The sequence below is a fragment of the Styela clava genome, chromosome 14 (assembly GCF_964204865.1).
Source record: "Styela clava chromosome 14, kaStyClav1.hap1.2, whole genome shotgun sequence".
In the NCBI taxonomy this organism is placed as follows: domain Eukaryota; kingdom Metazoa; phylum Chordata; class Ascidiacea; order Stolidobranchia; family Styelidae; genus Styela; species Styela clava.
Window position 1 is genome coordinate 995,495 of NC_135263.1, and position 16,620 is coordinate 1,012,114.

The window sequence follows — 16,620 nt, forward strand, 5'->3', positions numbered from 1 at the left end:
AATCTATCGTGAACATCCGATGCCACAATAAGCCGCATTATAATACAATAGTATGTTAAATAGTAGGCTTAAGCAGGGGTCGGCAACCTTTTATCGCTCGCGGGCCAAAATTAAAGCTTGCAAGTCATTAGCGGGCCGCACATATTTAAAAAAAAAGTTAAAAACCGAATGGATGGCCAATGAATCACCTTTTTCACACAGATCCGACGTTAAATTTCAAACAGCGCGCGAAGACTGATCATTTGAATATTTTCTGCGCCATTAAACCATTTGGACTCGGCATCAACTACGTTTTGTTGCCATTTGTCTAATTATAATAAAATTATAGGCTCATTAAACGAGATTTATATACTTGTTAGATTATAATATAATTTAGTCTAAATCAGTGAAGCGTCGCGGGCCGGATACGTCCCGCGGGCCGTAGGTTGCCTACCCCTGGCCTAAGCTATAGACAGGATCGAATCTAGACGATGAGAAATAAACAGGCTACGACATTTGTGGCCCCTCTTCAACAATGAGATCTTCATAGAATATATTATGACGCGATGAATTGATTTTGAAAATTGCTTGAAAATGAATTATAGTTCAAAAATTAAATGTTGAGACGAACACGCGGCGGTGAGGGGCGGATCTGGTCGGAGAACACCGTCATAACGAAATCGCCTCTAGTTTTCGGAATCATAAGAACTATACCTGTCCCTGTGCTATTTCGAAAATTCGCATTGGCGATAACGATGTGATATGTGATGATATCATCAATCACGACAAAAGTTACCGCACTCAAATCATCTCGTTTTTATTAAGGGTGCATTATACTGCACGTCACTATATTTCGAATATGCACATTTGTAATTGTGACGCAATTTGTAATGACGTCACCAATTATGACACGAATAACCGTAATGAAACCACCTAATCTTTCTGAAACGTTTGACGCGTTGCTCGAGGGGCTATCTCCAAAATTTGCAATATCAATTATGACGTAATCAGCAATGACGTCACCAATCACGCCAAGAATAACCGTAATGAAACCGCCTCATCTTTCTGAAACGTTTGATGTATTGCTCGAGAGGCTATCTCCAAAATTCGCATCATCGATTATGACGTAATCAGTGATGACGTCACGAATCTTATGCCTCCCGCGCCATTGTCGAGTTGTATTCAGTGGTGTTCAGTTGTATTCGTTGCGTGTATTCAGTTGTTTTCAGTTCTGTTCAGTCGTATTCAGTTTTGTTCAGTTGTTTTCAGTTGTATTCAGCTGTGTTCAGTTATATTCAGTTGTATTCATTTTCAAACTTATGTCACGTGCCACGAGCCGTGTATTCAGTTGTGTGCGGTAGTATTCAGTTGTGTTCAGTTTTTGTATTCAGTTGTATTCAGTTGTTTTCAGTTGTGTTCAGTTGTATTCAGTTGTATTCAGTTATATTCAGTTTTTGACAACACCCGACACTCGGTATTCCCAGCCGGTCACCCATGCAAGTACTAACCGAGCCCGACATTGCTTAACTTCCGAGATCAAACGAGATCGGGTGCATTCAACGTGGTATGGTTGTAGGCGATGAAGTAGTAGTCTATTCGGCTATTTGTATTTCGCAGTTGTTAGAAAACAGAGCAAAATCGAATGAAACGGCGACGAAAAGCCTACGACACTCGGTATTCCCAGCCGGTCACCCATGCAAGTACTAACCAAGCCTGACATTGCTTAACTTCCGAGATCGGGTGCATTCAACGTGGTATGGTTGTAGGCGATAAAGTAGTAGTCTATTCGACTATTTGTATTTCGCAGTTGTTAGAAAACAGAGTAAAATCGAATGAAACGGCGACGAAAAGCTTACGACATTCGGTATTCCCAGCCGGTCACCCATGCAAGTACTAACCGAACCCGACATTGCTTAACTTCCGAGATCGACGAGATCGGGTGCATTCAACGTTGTATTGTTGTAGGCGATAAAGTAGTAGTCTATTCGGCTATTTTTATTTCGCAATTGTTAGAAAACAGAGCAAAATCGAATGAAACGGCGATGAAAAGCTTACGACACTCGGTATTCCCAGCCGGTCACCCATGCAAGTACTAACCGAGCCCGACATTGCTTAACTTCCGAGATCGGGTGCATTCAACGTGGTATGGTTGAAGGCGATAAAGTAGTAGTCTATTTGGCTATTTGTATTTCGCAGTTGTTAGAAAACAGAGCAAAATCGAATGAAACGGCGACGACAAGCCTACGACACTCGGTATTCCCAGCCGGTCACCCATGCAAGTACTAACCAAGCCCGACATTGCTTAACTTCCTAGATCGAACGAGATCGGGTGCATTCAACGTGGTATGGTTGTAGGCGATAAAGTAGTAGTCTATTCGGCTATTTGTATTTCGCAGTTATTAGAAAACAGAGCAAAATCGAATGAAACGGCGACGACAAGCCTACGACACTCGTTATTCCCAGCCGGTCACCCATGCAAGTACTAACCGAGCCCGACATTGCTTAACTTCCGAGATCGGGTGCATTCAACGTGGTATGGTTGTAGGCGATAAAGTAGTAGTCTATTTGGCCATTTGTATTTCGCAATTGTTAGAAAACAGAGCAAAATCGAATGAAACGGCGATGAAAAGCTTACGACACTCGGTATTCCCAGCCGGTCACCCATGTAAGTACTAACCGAGCCCGACATTGCTTAACTTCCGAGATCGGGTGCATTCAACGTGGTATGGTTGTAGGCGATAAAGTAGTAGTCTATTTGGCTATTTGTATTTCGCAGTTGTTAGAAAACAGAGTAAAATCGAATGAAACGGCGACGACAAGCCTACGACACTCGGTATTCCCAGCCGGTCAGCCATGCAAGTACTAACCAAGCCCGATATTGCTTAACTTCCTAGATCGAACGAGATCGGGTGCATTCAACGTGGTATGGTTGTAGGCGATAAAGTAGTAGTCTATTCGGCTATTTGTATTTCGCAGTTATTAGAAAACAGAGCAAAATCGAATGAAACGGCGACGACAAGCCTACGACACTCGTTATTCCCAGCCGGTCACCCATGCAAGTACTAACCGAGCCCGACATTGCTTAACTTCCGAGATCGAACGAGATCGGGTGCATTCAACGTGGTATGGTTGTAGGCGGTAAAGTAGTAGTCTATTCGGCTATTTGTATTTCGCAGTTGTTAGAAAACAGAGCAAAATCGAATGAAACGGCGACGAAAAGCCTACGGCACTCGGTATTCCCAGCCGGTCACCCATGCAAGTACTAACCAAGCCTGACATTGCTTAACTTCCGAGATCGGGTGCATTCAACGTGGTATGGTTGTAGGCGATAAAGTAGTAGTCTATTCGGCTATTTGTATTTCGCAGTTGTTGGAAAACAGAGCAAAATCGAATGAAACGGCGACGAAAAGCCTTCGACACTCGGTATTCCCAGCCGGTCACCCATGCAAGTACTAACCGAGCCCGACATTGCTTAACTTCCGAGATCAAACGAGATCGGGTGCATTCAACGTGGTATGGTTGTAGGCGATGAAGTAGTAGTCTATTCGGCTATTTGTATTTCGCAGTTGTTCAAAAACAGAGCAAAATCGAATGAAACGGCGACGAAAAGCCTACGACACTCGGTATTCCCAGCCGGTCACCCATGCAAGTACTAACCAAGCCTGACATTGCTTAACTTCCGAGATTGGGTGCATTCAACGTGGTATGGTTGTAGGCGATAAAGTAGTAGTCTATTCGACTATTTGTATTTCGCAGTTGTTAGAAAACAGAGTAAAATCGAATGAAACGGCGACGAAAAGCTTACGACATTCGGTATTCCCAGCCGGTCACCCATGCAAGTACTAACCGAACCCGACATTGCTTAACTTCCGAGATCGACGAGATCGGGTGCATTCAACGTTGTATTGTTGTAGGCGATAAAGTAGTAGTCTATTCGGCTATTTTTATTTCGCAATTGTTAGAAAACAGAGCAAAATCGAATGAAACGGCGATGAAAAGCTTACGACACTCGGTATTCCCAGCCGGTCACCCATGCAAGTACTAACCGAGCCCGACATTGCTTAACTTCCGAGATCGGGTGCATTCAACGTGGTATGGTTGAAGGCGATAAAGTAGTAATCTATTTGGGTATTTGTATTTTGCAGTTGTTAGAAAACAGAGCAAAATCGAATGAAACGGCGACGACAAGCCTACGACACTCGGTATTCCCAGCCGGTCACCCATGCAAGTACTAACCAAGCCCGACATTGCTTAACTTCCTAGATCGAACGAGATCGGGTGCATTCAACGTGGTATGGTTGTAGGCGATAAAGTAGTAGTCTATTCGGCTATTTGTATTTCGCAGTTATTAGAAAACAGAGCAAAATCGAATGAAACGGCGACGACAAGCCTACGACACTCGTTATTCCCAGCCGGTCACCCATGCAAGCACTAACCGAGCCCGACATTGCTTAACTTCCGAGATCGAACGAGATCGGGTGCATTCAACGTGGTATGGTTGTATGCGGTAAAGTAGTAGTCTATTCGGCTATTTGTATTTCGCAGTTGTTAGAAAACAGAGCAAAATCGAATGAAACGGCGACGAAAAGCCTACGACACTCGGTATTCCCAGCCGGTCACCCATGCAAGTACTAACCAAGCCTGACATTGCTTAACTTTCGAGATCGGGTGCATTCAACGTGGTATGGTTGTAGGCGATAAAGTAGTAGTCTATTCGGCTATTTGTATTTCGCAGTTGTTGGAAAACAGAGCAAAATCGAATGAAACGGCGACGAAAAGCCTACGACACTCGTTATTCCCAGCCGGTCACCCATGCAAGTACTAACCGAGCCCGACATTGCTTAACTTCCGAGATCAAACGAGATCGGGTGCATTCAACGTGGTATGGTTGTAGGCGATGAAGTAGTAGTCTATTCGGCTATTCGTATTTCGCAGTTGTTGGAAAACAGAGCAAAATCGAATGAAACGGCGACGAAAAGCCTACGACACTCGGTATTCCCAGCCGGTCACCCATGCAAGTACTAACCAAGCCCGACATTGCTTAACTTCCGAGATCGAACGAGATCGGGTGCACTCAACGTGGTATGGTTGTAGGCGGTAAAGTAGTAGTCTATTCGGCTATTTGTATTTCGCAGTTGTTAGAAAACAGAGCAAAATCGAATGAAACGGCGACGAAAAGCCTACGACACTCGGTATTCCCAGCCGGTCACCCATGCAAGTACTAACCAAGCCTGACATTGCTTAACTTCCGAGATCGGGTGCATTCAACGTGGTATGGTTGTAGGCGATAAAGTAGTAGTCTATTCGACTATTTGTATTTCGCAGTTGTTGGAAAACAGAGCAAAATCGAATGAAACGGCGACGAAAAGCCTACGACACTCGGTATTCCCAGCCGGTCACCCATGCAAGTACTAACCGAGCCCGACATTGCTTAACTTCCGAGATCAAACGAGATCGGGTGCATTCAACGTGGTATGGTTGTAGGCGATAAAGTAGTAGTCTATTCGGCTATTTGTATTTCGCAGTTATTAGAAAACAGAGCAAAATCGAATGAAACGGCGACGACAAGCCTACGACACTCGTTATTCCCAGCCGGTCACCCATGCAAGTACTAACCGAGCCCGACATTGCTTAACTTCCGAGATCGAACGAGATCGGGTGCATTCAACGTGGTATGGTTGTATGCGGTAAAGTAGTAGTCTATTCGGCTATTTGTATTTCGCAGTTGTTAGAAAACAGAGCAAAATCGAATGAAACGGCGACGAAAAGCCTACGACACTCGGTATTCCCAGCCGGTCACCCATGCAAGTACTAACCAAGCCTGACATTGCTTAACTTTCGAGATCGGGTGCATTCAACGTGGTATGGTTGTAGGCGATAAAGTAGTAGTCTATTCGGCTATTTGTATTTCGCAGTTGTTGGAAAACAGAGCAAAATCGAATGAAACGGCGACGAAAAGCCTACGACACTCGTTATTCCCAGCCGGTCACCCATGCAAGTACTAACCGAGCCCGACATTGCTTAACTTCCGAGATCAAACGAGATCGGGTGCATTCAACGTGGTATGGTTGTAGGCGATGAAGTAGTAGTCTATTCGGCTATTCGTATTTCGCAGTTGTTGGAAAACAGAGCAAAATCGAATGAAACGGCGACGAAAAGCCTACGACACTCGGTATTCCCAGCCGGTCACCCATGCAAGTACTAACCGAGCCCGACATTGCTTAACTTCCGAGATCGGGTGCATTCAACGTGGTATGGTTGAAGGCGATAAAGTAGTAATCTATTTGGGTATTTGTATTTTGCAGTTGTTAGAAAACAGAGCAAAATCGAATGAAACGGCGACGACAAGCCTACGACACTCGGTATTCCCAGCCGGTCACCCATGCAAGTACTAACCAAGCCCGACATTGCTTAACTTCCTAGATCGAACGAGATCGGGTGCATTCAACGTGGTATGGTTGTAGGCGATAAAGTAGTAGTCTATTCGGCTATTTGTATTTCGCAGTTATTAGAAAACAGAGCAAAATCGAATGAAACGGCGACGACAAGCCTACGACACTCGTTATTCCCAGCCGGTCACCCATGCAAGCACTAACCGAGCCCGACATTGCTTAACTTCCGAGATCGAACGAGATCGGGTGCATTCAACGTGGTATGGTTGTATGCGGTAAAGTAGTAGTCTATTCGGCTATTTGTATTTCGCAGTTGTTAGAAAACAGAGCAAAATCGAATGAAACGGCGACGAAAAGCCTACGACACTCGGTATTCCCAGCCGGTCACCCATGCAAGTACTAACCAAGCCTGACATTGCTTAACTTTCGAGATCGGGTGCATTCAACGTGGTATGGTTGTAGGCGATAAAGTAGTAGTCTATTCGGCTATTTGTATTTCGCAGTTGTTGGAAAACAGAGCAAAATCGAATGAAACGGCGACGAAAAGCCTACGACACTCGTTATTCCCAGCCGGTCACCCATGCAAGTACTAACCGAGCCCGACATTGCTTAACTTCCGAGATCAAACGAGATCGGGTGCATTCAACGTGGTATGGTTGTAGGCGATGAAGTAGTAGTCTATTCGGCTATTCGTATTTCGCAGTTGTTGGAAAACAGAGCAAAATCGAATGAAACGGCGACGAAAAGCCTACGACACTCGGTATTCCCAGCCGGTCACCCATGCAAGTACTAACCAAGCCCGACATTGCTTAACTTCCGAGATCGAACGAGATCGGGTGCACTCAACGTGGTATGGTTGTAGGCGGTAAAGTAGTAGTCTATTCGGCTATTTGTATTTCGCAGTTGTTAGAAAACAGAGCAAAATCGAATGAAACGGCGACGAAAAGCCTACGACACTCGGTATTCCCAGCCGGTCACCCATGCAAGTACTAACCAAGCCTGACATTGCTTAACTTCCGAGATCGGGTGCATTCAACGTGGTATGGTTGTAGGCGATAAAGTAGTAGTCTATTCGGCTATTTGTATTTCGCAGTTGTTGGAAAACAGAGCAAAATCGAATGAAACGGCGACGAAAAGCCTACGACACTCGGTATTCCCAGCCGGTCACCCATGCAAGTACTAACCGAGCCCGACATTGCTTAACTTCCGAGATCAAACGAGATCGGGTGCATTCAACGTGGTATGGTTGTAGGCGATAAAGTAGTAGTCTATTCGGCTATTTGTATTTCGCAGTTATTAGAAAACAGAGCAAAATCGAATGAAACGGCGACGACAAGCCTACGACACTCGTTATTCCCAGCCGGTCACCCATGCAAGTACTAACCGAGCCCGACATTGCTTAACTTCCGAGATCGAACGAGATCGGGTGCATTCAACGTGGTATGGTTGTATGCGGTAAAGTAGTAGTCTATTCGGCTATTTGTATTTCGCAGTTGTTAGAAAACAGAGCAAAATCGAATGAAACGGCGACGAAAAGCCTACGACACTCGGTATTCCCAGCCGGTCACCCATGCAAGTACTAACCAAGCCTGACATTGCTTAACTTTCGAGATCGGGTGCATTCAACGTGGTATGGTTGTAGGCGATAAAGTAGTAGTCTATTCGGCTATTTGTATTTCGCAGTTGTTGGAAAACAGAGCAAAATCGAATGAAACGGCGACGAAAAGCCTACGACACTCGTTATTCCCAGCCGGTCACCCATGCAAGTACTAACCGAGCCCGACATTGCTTAACTTCCGAGATCCAACGTGGTATGGTTGTAGGCGATGAAGTAGTAGTCTATTCGGCTATTTGTATTTCGCAGTTGTTAGAAAACAGAGCAAAATCGAATGAAACGGCGACGAAAAGCCTACGACACTCGGTATTCCCAGCCGGTCACCCATGCAAGTACTAACCAAGCCTGACATTGCTTAACTTCCGAGATCGGGTGCATTCAACGTGGTATGGTTGTAGGCGATGAAGTAGTAGTCTATTCGGCTATTTGTATTTCGCAGTTGTTAGAAAACAGAGCAAAATCGAATGAAACGGCGACGAAAAGCCTACGACACTCGGTATTCCCAGCCGGTCACCCATGCAAGTACTAACCAAGCCTGACATTGCTTAACTTCCGAGATCCAACGTGATCGGGTGCATTCAACGTGGTATTGTTGTAGGCGATAAAGTAGTAGTCTATTCGGCTATTTGTATTTTGCAGTTGTTAAAAAACAGAGCAAAATCGAATGAAACGGCGACGAAAAGCCTACGACACTCGGTATTCCCAGCCGGTCACCCATGCAAGTACTAACCGAGCCCGACATTGCTTAACTTACGAGATCGGGTGCCTTCAACGTGTTATGGTTGTAGGCGATAAAGTAGTAATCTATTCGGCCATTTGTATTTTGCAGTTGTTAGAAAACAGAGCAAAATCGAATGAAACGGCGACGAAAAGCATACGACACTCGATATTCCCAGCCGGTCACCCATGCAAGTACTATCCGAGCCCGACATTGCTTAACTTCCGAGATCGAACGAGATCGGGTGCATTCAACGTGGTATGGTTGTAGGCGACAAAGTAGTAGTCTATTCGGCTATTTGTATTTCGCAGTTGTTAGAAAACAGGGCAAAATCCAATGAAACGGCGACGAAAAGCCTACGACACTCGGTATTCCCAGCCAGTCACCCATGCAAGTACTAACCGAGCCCGACATTGCTTAACTTCCGAGATCCAACGAGATCGGGTGCATTCAACGTGGTATGGTTGTAGACGATAAAGTAGTAGTCTATTCGGCTATTTGTACTTCGCAGTTGTTAGTAAAAAAGAGCAAAATCGAATGAAACGGCGACGAAAAGCCTATAACACTCGGTATTCCCAGCCGGTCACCCATGCAAGTACTAACCGAGTCCGTCATTGCTTAACTTCCGAGATCAAACGAGATCCGGTGCATTCAACGTGGTATGGTCGTAGGCGATGATAGCGTGGTGTATTCAACTATTATTATTTCGCAGTCATTAGAAAAGACGGCAAAATCAGAAAAAATGCCTACGACACACGGTATTCCCAGCCGGTCACCCATGCAAGCACTAACCGAGCCCGACATTGCTTAACTTCCGAGATCGAACGAGATCGGGTGCATTCAACGTGGTATGGTTGTAGGCGACAAAGTAGTAGTCTATTCGGCTTTTTGTATTTCGCAGTTGTTAGAAAACAGGGCAAAATCCAATGAAACGGCGACGAAAAGCCTACGACACTCGGTATTCCCAGCCAGTCACCCATGCAAGTACTAACCGAGCCCGACATTGCTTAACTTCCGAGATCCAACGAGATCGGGTGCATTCAACGTGGTATGGTTGTAGACGATAAAGTAGTAGTCTATTCGGCTATTTGTACTTCGCAGTTGTTAGTAAAAAAGAGCAAAATCGAATGAAACGGCGACGAAACGCTTACGACATACGGTATTCCCAGCCGGTCACCCATGCAAGTACTAATCGAGCCCGACATTGCTCAACTTACGAGATCGGGTGCATTCAACGTAGTATGGTCTCAGGCGATGATAGCTTGGTGTATTCAGCTATTTGTATTTCGCAGTCATTAGAAAAGCCAGCAAAATCAGATAAAATGCCTACGACACTCGGTATTCCCAGCCGGTCACCCATGCATATACTTGCTTAATAAACTACTTCTCCTAAACGTACTCATTGTAATAATTTGTAATTGCTGATAAATTATTTTGGATAGGCTATCAAGCGTTTTGTCAAGTATATCACCAACTGTTATTATTTTTGCTTTGACCCAACTTAATTTTGCAGTGAGTTCAATTTTATTCCTATCTAAGATTGATGGATTGTGCCAATCAATTTCCTGTGATATTTCCCATAGTTTTGTGGTTGATTCCATTCTAAGCTAACTTGTTTGAATGAATTAATAATACTGGTATAAAATTTTGGAATATTGATATTAGTTTCCAATTTAAAATTCAAATGTAAACATTCTGAATTACCTTTTGACAACACTTTAAAATACCTATTCACATAAAATTTTGCTCTTTTAGCCCAAGAACTCATATCCGGCAGAAGCAATTTGCGATGCCTTAATTTGCTTCCTAACGTTTATCATTTTTATACCCCCTTCATTTTGTTCACTACAACCGATATTCCTACTGATCATTTGCGCTTTTTCATTCTAAATAAATTTCCAAATATTTACTTCCAATTTCTGAATATATTTTTCTGTCTTAAATTTAAAACTGACCATGTACCATAATTTTGATTGTAGCAGGGGTTTTAGCTATAAGAACTCTTCCAACAATAGTTAGATTCCGCCCTTTCAAAAGATTTACAACTTTTTGTATTTTTGCCAATTAATGTAATTTAATGTCCTCACGTTTTACAGTTATACCATTCTACGGCCAACTTCGAGCAGTTCCACATATAAGCATTGTACATTTGTTTTTATTTATTTTAAGACCAGTGCCACGTTGAAATAATCCGAATAATTTTAACACTGAATCTACAGATGACAATGATTCAAGGGTCAGTGTTATGTCATCTGCAAATCCTTTATAAACTTCTCTCTGATTTATGCAGTTCTTAAATCCAGTTATTTCTTTGTCGCTTTTGATATTTGATGATATCAATTCTGAAATGAATTAATATAACAATGGAGAACGGGGCCGCCCTGCCTCACACCTCTGCATCCAAATTTTTTCTGTCAAATATCCATTCACATTTATTTTTGAAGAAGCATTTTTATATGAAGTAATTATCCAATTTATGAGGTTTTTCCCAATCCAGATTTTTTTATTAATACTAGTATATTTCTGTCTGTCATATCATATGTTTTTGTTGATCTATTGATAAAACAATTAATGGTGAATTTTCCTTGTTTGCCCAAAATATGTTGTCTCTAATAGAGATAAGATTTTCGTGAATTGATCTCCCTGGAACAAAGGCAGTTTGGTTAATGTCGATTATGTCTGGTAATATACTTTATATTCTGTTTGCAATTATTGGACACGTTTAGTGGACATAACGATCGTTTTGTTGTTATGTTGTTCTTGTTCATTGACACGTTTTGAAGAAATTGTTTTCTCTTCAATTTCTGGAATATTTGCTTTGAAATTTTCAATGGTTGAAGATGGAATTTTTCTCCAGAAGGCTATTACTTTTACTTCTGCTATGACGTCATCAAAATTATGTGGCGCTACGTGTCCATATATTTGAGCATAGCTATCTTGTTTTAGCTATCAACCATTAATCAAAATTAAGGAGAGTGATGGTTCGCCAATTTTTTATATCTTTTTTTCTTCATTCTTATATATTAGCGATATGACTCCTGTTATTGTATCTTGGGGCATTTCTTCCATTCTGTGGTAGCTTTTACATAACAGTAGTAAAATTGTGAATGTGACATTGCGAAACATATCACCGATCTAATCGACTCTCAGAGTTAAAATTTTGCATATTGTTGCTTTTTTGTATCTATGTATATTGTTTTTTGTGTGTATTGATGTGTCTCAATATACTAAATCTAATGTTGTAATAAATTCATTCAATTTTTTTACACTATTATCCTCTTTGTATCTTTTATTTGGGTATTTATCGATTTTGTTCAAAACGCAGTTGAAATCTCCTCCAACATATATCCTATATTGTGAATTTGTGAATTAACCCAGGGTTAACAATAATGAGACCCCGACGAAACAACTTTCCCAAAGCTTTGTTAAAAATACTGGGAATTGGACACGTAACAGCTGGTCGATTACGGCTTTCTCATTAAGTCCATGCAACTGAAAGGAAATAAATGGCTAACTAATCTCATCCAGATATGGACTGATAACTGTGAGATTGGCCTTGGTACGCAATATTATCGACTTTCCACTCCCGCCCAGAACAATACGAAATTTCTTGTCCTGTCAAAGAGAGAAAAGTTATTATTTTGTTAAACGCAAAACACATAATCTATTCTATAATATAATAATAATAACAATATAATTGAAACAAAAGTTTCCGGTATGACTGGGAGTAAACGATACGACCATTTACGGTCATCTGAGTCAGTTACTACCCAATACAACAGAGCCAATTACCTTGACTAACCGATGAGCGTTGGCATACCATGATAAAAAAAAAGCATATAACTGGTACGAGGCAAACGATGGAAGGAAAGGAATTGCAATGAATACACAACTGCCCAAAACTATATAAAAATATCTTACACCCAAAGTTAAAAATCCTTTGCATACGGCCAAATTTTAAATTTTATTAAAAATTTATTTAATTTTATTTTATTCCCGCGTGGGATGGATTTTGAATAGCTGATAAGATTATGATATTTTGGTATTATTGTTTTCGTTTACGGTCGCCTATTCTGTAATTCTGACGCATTCATGCGTGACCAACAGTTACCAGGCGACGAAAACTGCAGGTATACGCGCTAACCGGGACTGCAGGTTTGTTACATTATTTTTGTCTACTTCTTGACGTACCGGTGCAAGATACCTATATAGTGTATCGCTTTTGGATGCAGGAACAAAGCGAATATCAATAAGGATATTTCAGGTTCCCGAATAGGAAGTGAACCGCGACAAAAATGTGCAGCGTGTAAATAACAGCGATGGAACGAATACTAAATGAATATTCGACTATATAACATGTGTAAATAGTTTGCAGAGTAACTTACTATGACCATATCAATACTCAACGTTTTTAAACATTCATTTAATGGCATATTTTTGTTTTGCTCTCTCTGTGTGTATACTGCAATGCTGGCCACGTCAATATATCAATTATAGGCTACAGACCTGTTCACATGTGATTAGTGTTTTTCTTGATAATTGTTTTTATGAGTGTCCGCACACAGAATTTGCCGTCATGGTTTTGCGTTTGTTTGTATATTAAACCACATATCACCTTTTCCGCAATGCCCCATCTAGCAATCAGTGTAGTTTTTTTTTCATGGCTTGGTTCTTCTTAAAGCTTTCATGAGCATGACTATCTTTGCCAATTTATTACATTCCACTCCCAACAATATCTTTGCATGAGATTATATTGGTTTTGCTTGCTCTCCAGAATTCTCTACTTTAATTTATGTCTGTTATGGAGTTTTCAAAATAAACTATCTATCTAACGCGTGGAATCAAACGGGCCCAAATTTCTACATTTGCGGTAAGCACTTTATCAGTGGTAAATATCCATATGTTTGCCAATAGTTTTATTTATTTCTGGAATTGCTCTATTTTTTTTTATATGTATGTAAACTCTTGTAATGCTCTCTATTGTGTTTTTTTCCTGACTTACACTTATGCACTGTACCACTGCACTTCTTCATTGGTGAAATAAACTGAAATATTGAATTTCTGAAAGTATCTGAGTTGTTGTCATGTCAAAAAAATTGCAAGAAATTTATTTTCAGGCAAACCAGTTAGAGATCCCTGCCATCCAGACTATATTCTATCAATTTTTGTATATTCGGCCGCCTAGAGTAAATCCAATTTAAAAAGACTTTCCAGATACAGCAGTACAAAAGATAGAAGTGTGCATATCAATCAATCGTATATTTGTCATCACAAAAACAAGTTCAAATAAAAACGGATACAATGAATAAATATACAGTACAGTTTGCATAAAAAAGCGAAAAGTCATAAAATAGAACTATTCAATAGAGATACAGAACCAGTCGATACTTCAGCTTCATCTCATAGTGAGTCAAATACAACCGCCAAAGAAAATCAATTGAAGTTACTCGAGGAGTAAAATTTACGAATAAGAAAAGAGAAAGATGAAGCTTTAGACAAATTAGTTAATTTAGAAAACTTTGAGGCAGAACTTTTGCAGCTCAGAATGGAGAGAAAAACTAGAAAATTTGAACATTTTTAGTTACAAGAACTTGAGCAAATAGCCAAAAAAATTCATTTACTATACTGGTTTACCAGTAGAAACATTTGATGTTATGTTCAATTTCCTCTGCCCCTGTTTGCCAGATCTGTGCTATTATAAAATGCTCATGATCCTCATGAAACTACGCTTAAACAAACATTTTGATACGTTAGCAGACATATTCAATTTGTCTAAATCAAATCTCGACAACGCATTCTGGCGCTGGATTGATTTAATCGAAAACAAAATGTCGTTTCTGATTTGTTGGACTGTGAAGCAAATATTAAAACTCTACCACCACTTTTTCGACAATACTTCCCAAGATTGGCATCATAGACTGCTGTGAAATATTTATCAATAGACCGAAACGATTACTTGCCTGAGCCCAAGTATACTCTAGTTACAAAAAACATTCCACTGTCAAATTTTTAATAGCTTGTACACCGAACGCTGGAACGGTTCAATTTTATATGCTTCCAAACTTTTCCTGTTTTTCATGGCCTCTTTTGTGTATATTCTAGGTGTATTGATGAGATATTAATATATACGTCAGGGTATTCAACCTTTGGCCATAGAGATGTTTCATCCACTCATGCATCCTGTGGTGACATATAGCCTAGGTTCATCCTTCCAAGTGACACATCTTAAGTTTTTCAAAGTCGGCTAGCGTTTTTTTTGTATTGAAATCCGGGTGGTGAATGCTATATACAGAAGCTGACGACGCCATTATATGGATTAATGCACAACAATAAAAAGGAGATTATTTATAGTCTATATACGCGTTACGTACAGTACCATATGCTGGTAAAAATTTGGAAATGACAGACAAAAAAACTGTTACAGATCCAGGCAAACCCAAAATACTGCAGTGCTAACACCCTGTCTCATCGTAACATATTATCATAAAGCCTTGTACTATTAAGCTACATGAACAAACAAATGCCGTGCAAACATAGGCTATACCAACTAACGCTACAAAATAGATATACTTTCAAACACAACTGCAGGAAACGAACGCGCAAAACAGTTCACGGCAGACGACAGTCCAGCGAGATATACCTGCAGTTTTGGTCGAGCGACTTTGTCACGTGTTATGACGTCACGCGAAATTTGAGAATTGCAGATCTTGGAGATTAGTCGTCGTTGTTACCACTGTGAAGTGACTCACATGCCTTCTTCTATTCCTGTGTAGTGGTGCGATGAATCTCTCGTCTGTGTTCAGTGAAGGGTGGTGGTATGAAACATGGGCGAGTCCAAAATTCAACACGGAGAAAATTCTCTCGAATTTGGGATATGAACTGAATACATCCCGAAACAGTGGTTCTTAAACTTGTTCGAGCGCGACCCAAATCTGAATTTTATGAATACTCGCGACCCAATCCTAAATAACGCAAAATGTGTTTTTAATGTTCGTACAAATACAGACAACTATTTATTAGAAACAGTCCATTGACTCAGTGAGATTGATGAAACTGAAATTTCCTTTTCATTATATCTTCAATACACAGCTTTATTTTACTGAGCGCAATACGCAAGTTGTCATGGGAATCGAGGCGATTGCGAGCTTAGTTTTAATATCATTCAGTGCCAAATATCCTCGCTCGCACAAGTGCCTTGTCGCGAATTGTAGCAGAAACCTCGTCCGCTGTCTGTCGCAAACACGACATTCTAGCTGGACTTAAGTATCTCTCGCAATATACAACTTTTTACTCATCAAATGTGCACACACTGATTCGTTCGCGGTAAATGGTGCCTCGAGATGAAGTCACATTTTCTCTAGATATTGAATAATTTAATGTTGAGAAGCGAGATTTTTCATTGCATCGTCTATTACAATTTACATTACCAAAAAGACACCCATTTTTGGTTATTTTAATCCACTAAGACGACATTCCGCGATGTCAACACAACGAAAAGCGACGTGCATGGTTACCGATTCCATAAAATAATACACGTGACTGGCATATCAGAATTGTAATGTAACAATGAGCTCAAGACAGTTCTTTCCGTGAATGAAACTTTATGTTTCATTATTTTTAAATACCAGAGTTTAGAAGCTAAATTGAATCATTGGGAAAGCTGAAAATTCGTCCTTCTCCTCTTAGATTGCCCTTGCATTGACGACCTTGTCGCGACCCATACTTTAAGTACCACTGCGATAAGCGGTAAATTCAAGTACATTTTACGGTAAGTTAGGGATAAGAATTTCAAGGAATATACTGTATTTTCCAAATATCTTATCAAAAAAGTATTCACCCGACTAACAAAATAAGATCTGAGCAAGTCAGTTAATAAGATTCGTAATCAAAGGAGTTTACTCTCAGAGAATATACCA

At 40.9% G+C, this 16,620-nt stretch overlaps 18 non-coding genes and 24 pseudogenes across 18 annotated transcripts; all 42 read right to left on the reverse strand.

Annotated features, from left to right (window-relative positions):
* Positions 1–1,438: 1,438 nt before the first annotated feature.
* LOC144432342 (5S ribosomal RNA) lies at positions 1,439–1,557 on the reverse strand (annotated as a pseudogene).
* Positions 1,558–1,638: 81 nt separating this feature from the next.
* Positions 1,639–1,747, reverse strand: LOC144432203 (5S ribosomal RNA; annotated as a pseudogene).
* An 81-nt stretch (positions 1,748–1,828) lies between these two features.
* LOC144432200 (5S ribosomal RNA) lies at positions 1,829–1,946 on the reverse strand (annotated as a pseudogene).
* Positions 1,947–2,027: 81 nt separating this feature from the next.
* LOC144432208 (5S ribosomal RNA) lies at positions 2,028–2,136 on the reverse strand (annotated as a pseudogene).
* An 81-nt stretch (positions 2,137–2,217) lies between these two features.
* On the reverse strand, positions 2,218–2,336 carry LOC144432328 (5S ribosomal RNA). Its single transcript, XR_013480532.1, has one exon. It is a non-coding gene; the product is annotated as a 5S ribosomal RNA (ribosomal RNA).
* An 81-nt stretch (positions 2,337–2,417) lies between these two features.
* Positions 2,418–2,526, reverse strand: LOC144432196 (5S ribosomal RNA; annotated as a pseudogene).
* Positions 2,527–2,607: 81 nt separating this feature from the next.
* Positions 2,608–2,716, reverse strand: LOC144432207 (5S ribosomal RNA; annotated as a pseudogene).
* Positions 2,717–2,797: 81 nt separating this feature from the next.
* On the reverse strand, positions 2,798–2,916 carry LOC144432192 (5S ribosomal RNA; annotated as a pseudogene).
* Positions 2,917–2,997: 81 nt separating this feature from the next.
* On the reverse strand, positions 2,998–3,116 carry LOC144432291 (5S ribosomal RNA). Its single transcript, XR_013480524.1, has one exon. It is a non-coding gene; the product is annotated as a 5S ribosomal RNA (ribosomal RNA).
* An 81-nt stretch (positions 3,117–3,197) lies between these two features.
* Positions 3,198–3,306, reverse strand: LOC144432210 (5S ribosomal RNA; annotated as a pseudogene).
* Positions 3,307–3,387: 81 nt separating this feature from the next.
* Positions 3,388–3,506, reverse strand: LOC144432326 (5S ribosomal RNA). Its single transcript, XR_013480530.1, has one exon. It is a non-coding gene; the product is annotated as a 5S ribosomal RNA (ribosomal RNA).
* Positions 3,507–3,587: 81 nt separating this feature from the next.
* On the reverse strand, positions 3,588–3,696 carry LOC144432214 (5S ribosomal RNA; annotated as a pseudogene).
* Positions 3,697–3,777: 81 nt separating this feature from the next.
* LOC144432201 (5S ribosomal RNA) lies at positions 3,778–3,895 on the reverse strand (annotated as a pseudogene).
* An 81-nt stretch (positions 3,896–3,976) lies between these two features.
* LOC144432209 (5S ribosomal RNA) lies at positions 3,977–4,085 on the reverse strand (annotated as a pseudogene).
* An 81-nt stretch (positions 4,086–4,166) lies between these two features.
* On the reverse strand, positions 4,167–4,285 carry LOC144432329 (5S ribosomal RNA). The gene has a single exon (XR_013480533.1). It is a non-coding gene; the product is annotated as a 5S ribosomal RNA (ribosomal RNA).
* Positions 4,286–4,366: 81 nt separating this feature from the next.
* On the reverse strand, positions 4,367–4,485 carry LOC144432341 (5S ribosomal RNA; annotated as a pseudogene).
* Positions 4,486–4,566: 81 nt separating this feature from the next.
* Positions 4,567–4,675, reverse strand: LOC144432211 (5S ribosomal RNA; annotated as a pseudogene).
* An 81-nt stretch (positions 4,676–4,756) lies between these two features.
* LOC144432324 (5S ribosomal RNA) lies at positions 4,757–4,875 on the reverse strand. The gene has a single exon (XR_013480529.1). It is a non-coding gene; the product is annotated as a 5S ribosomal RNA (ribosomal RNA).
* An 81-nt stretch (positions 4,876–4,956) lies between these two features.
* Positions 4,957–5,075, reverse strand: LOC144432219 (5S ribosomal RNA). The gene has a single exon (XR_013480455.1). It is a non-coding gene; the product is annotated as a 5S ribosomal RNA (ribosomal RNA).
* Positions 5,076–5,156: 81 nt separating this feature from the next.
* On the reverse strand, positions 5,157–5,265 carry LOC144432205 (5S ribosomal RNA; annotated as a pseudogene).
* An 81-nt stretch (positions 5,266–5,346) lies between these two features.
* LOC144432333 (5S ribosomal RNA) lies at positions 5,347–5,465 on the reverse strand. The gene has a single exon (XR_013480538.1). It is a non-coding gene; the product is annotated as a 5S ribosomal RNA (ribosomal RNA).
* Positions 5,466–5,546: 81 nt separating this feature from the next.
* On the reverse strand, positions 5,547–5,665 carry LOC120335166 (5S ribosomal RNA). The gene has a single exon (XR_013480537.1). It is a non-coding gene; the product is annotated as a 5S ribosomal RNA (ribosomal RNA).
* Positions 5,666–5,746: 81 nt separating this feature from the next.
* Positions 5,747–5,855, reverse strand: LOC120335026 (5S ribosomal RNA; annotated as a pseudogene).
* Positions 5,856–5,936: 81 nt separating this feature from the next.
* Positions 5,937–6,055, reverse strand: LOC120335108 (5S ribosomal RNA). The gene has a single exon (XR_005568622.2). It is a non-coding gene; the product is annotated as a 5S ribosomal RNA (ribosomal RNA).
* Positions 6,056–6,136: 81 nt separating this feature from the next.
* Positions 6,137–6,245, reverse strand: LOC120335174 (5S ribosomal RNA; annotated as a pseudogene).
* Positions 6,246–6,326: 81 nt separating this feature from the next.
* On the reverse strand, positions 6,327–6,445 carry LOC120335181 (5S ribosomal RNA). Its single transcript, XR_005568640.2, has one exon. It is a non-coding gene; the product is annotated as a 5S ribosomal RNA (ribosomal RNA).
* Positions 6,446–6,526: 81 nt separating this feature from the next.
* LOC120335187 (5S ribosomal RNA) lies at positions 6,527–6,645 on the reverse strand (annotated as a pseudogene).
* An 81-nt stretch (positions 6,646–6,726) lies between these two features.
* Positions 6,727–6,835, reverse strand: LOC120335034 (5S ribosomal RNA; annotated as a pseudogene).
* An 81-nt stretch (positions 6,836–6,916) lies between these two features.
* LOC120335042 (5S ribosomal RNA) lies at positions 6,917–7,035 on the reverse strand. The gene has a single exon (XR_005568613.2). It is a non-coding gene; the product is annotated as a 5S ribosomal RNA (ribosomal RNA).
* An 81-nt stretch (positions 7,036–7,116) lies between these two features.
* LOC120335049 (5S ribosomal RNA) lies at positions 7,117–7,235 on the reverse strand. The gene has a single exon (XR_005568614.2). It is a non-coding gene; the product is annotated as a 5S ribosomal RNA (ribosomal RNA).
* Positions 7,236–7,316: 81 nt separating this feature from the next.
* On the reverse strand, positions 7,317–7,425 carry LOC120335057 (5S ribosomal RNA; annotated as a pseudogene).
* Positions 7,426–7,506: 81 nt separating this feature from the next.
* Positions 7,507–7,625, reverse strand: LOC120335065 (5S ribosomal RNA). Its single transcript, XR_005568616.2, has one exon. It is a non-coding gene; the product is annotated as a 5S ribosomal RNA (ribosomal RNA).
* Positions 7,626–7,706: 81 nt separating this feature from the next.
* Positions 7,707–7,825, reverse strand: LOC120335071 (5S ribosomal RNA). The gene has a single exon (XR_005568617.2). It is a non-coding gene; the product is annotated as a 5S ribosomal RNA (ribosomal RNA).
* Positions 7,826–7,906: 81 nt separating this feature from the next.
* Positions 7,907–8,015, reverse strand: LOC120335079 (5S ribosomal RNA; annotated as a pseudogene).
* A 262-nt stretch (positions 8,016–8,277) lies between these two features.
* On the reverse strand, positions 8,278–8,386 carry LOC120335094 (5S ribosomal RNA; annotated as a pseudogene).
* Positions 8,387–8,467: 81 nt separating this feature from the next.
* LOC120335100 (5S ribosomal RNA) lies at positions 8,468–8,586 on the reverse strand (annotated as a pseudogene).
* Positions 8,587–8,667: 81 nt separating this feature from the next.
* On the reverse strand, positions 8,668–8,776 carry LOC120335115 (5S ribosomal RNA; annotated as a pseudogene).
* Positions 8,777–8,857: 81 nt separating this feature from the next.
* LOC120335123 (5S ribosomal RNA) lies at positions 8,858–8,976 on the reverse strand. The gene has a single exon (XR_005568624.2). It is a non-coding gene; the product is annotated as a 5S ribosomal RNA (ribosomal RNA).
* An 81-nt stretch (positions 8,977–9,057) lies between these two features.
* On the reverse strand, positions 9,058–9,176 carry LOC120335129 (5S ribosomal RNA). Its single transcript, XR_005568627.2, has one exon. It is a non-coding gene; the product is annotated as a 5S ribosomal RNA (ribosomal RNA).
* An 82-nt stretch (positions 9,177–9,258) lies between these two features.
* Positions 9,259–9,377, reverse strand: LOC120335136 (5S ribosomal RNA; annotated as a pseudogene).
* A 70-nt stretch (positions 9,378–9,447) lies between these two features.
* On the reverse strand, positions 9,448–9,566 carry LOC120335143 (5S ribosomal RNA). Its single transcript, XR_005568629.2, has one exon. It is a non-coding gene; the product is annotated as a 5S ribosomal RNA (ribosomal RNA).
* An 81-nt stretch (positions 9,567–9,647) lies between these two features.
* LOC120335150 (5S ribosomal RNA) lies at positions 9,648–9,766 on the reverse strand. Its single transcript, XR_005568630.2, has one exon. It is a non-coding gene; the product is annotated as a 5S ribosomal RNA (ribosomal RNA).
* Positions 9,767–16,620: the final 6,854 nt, after the last annotated feature.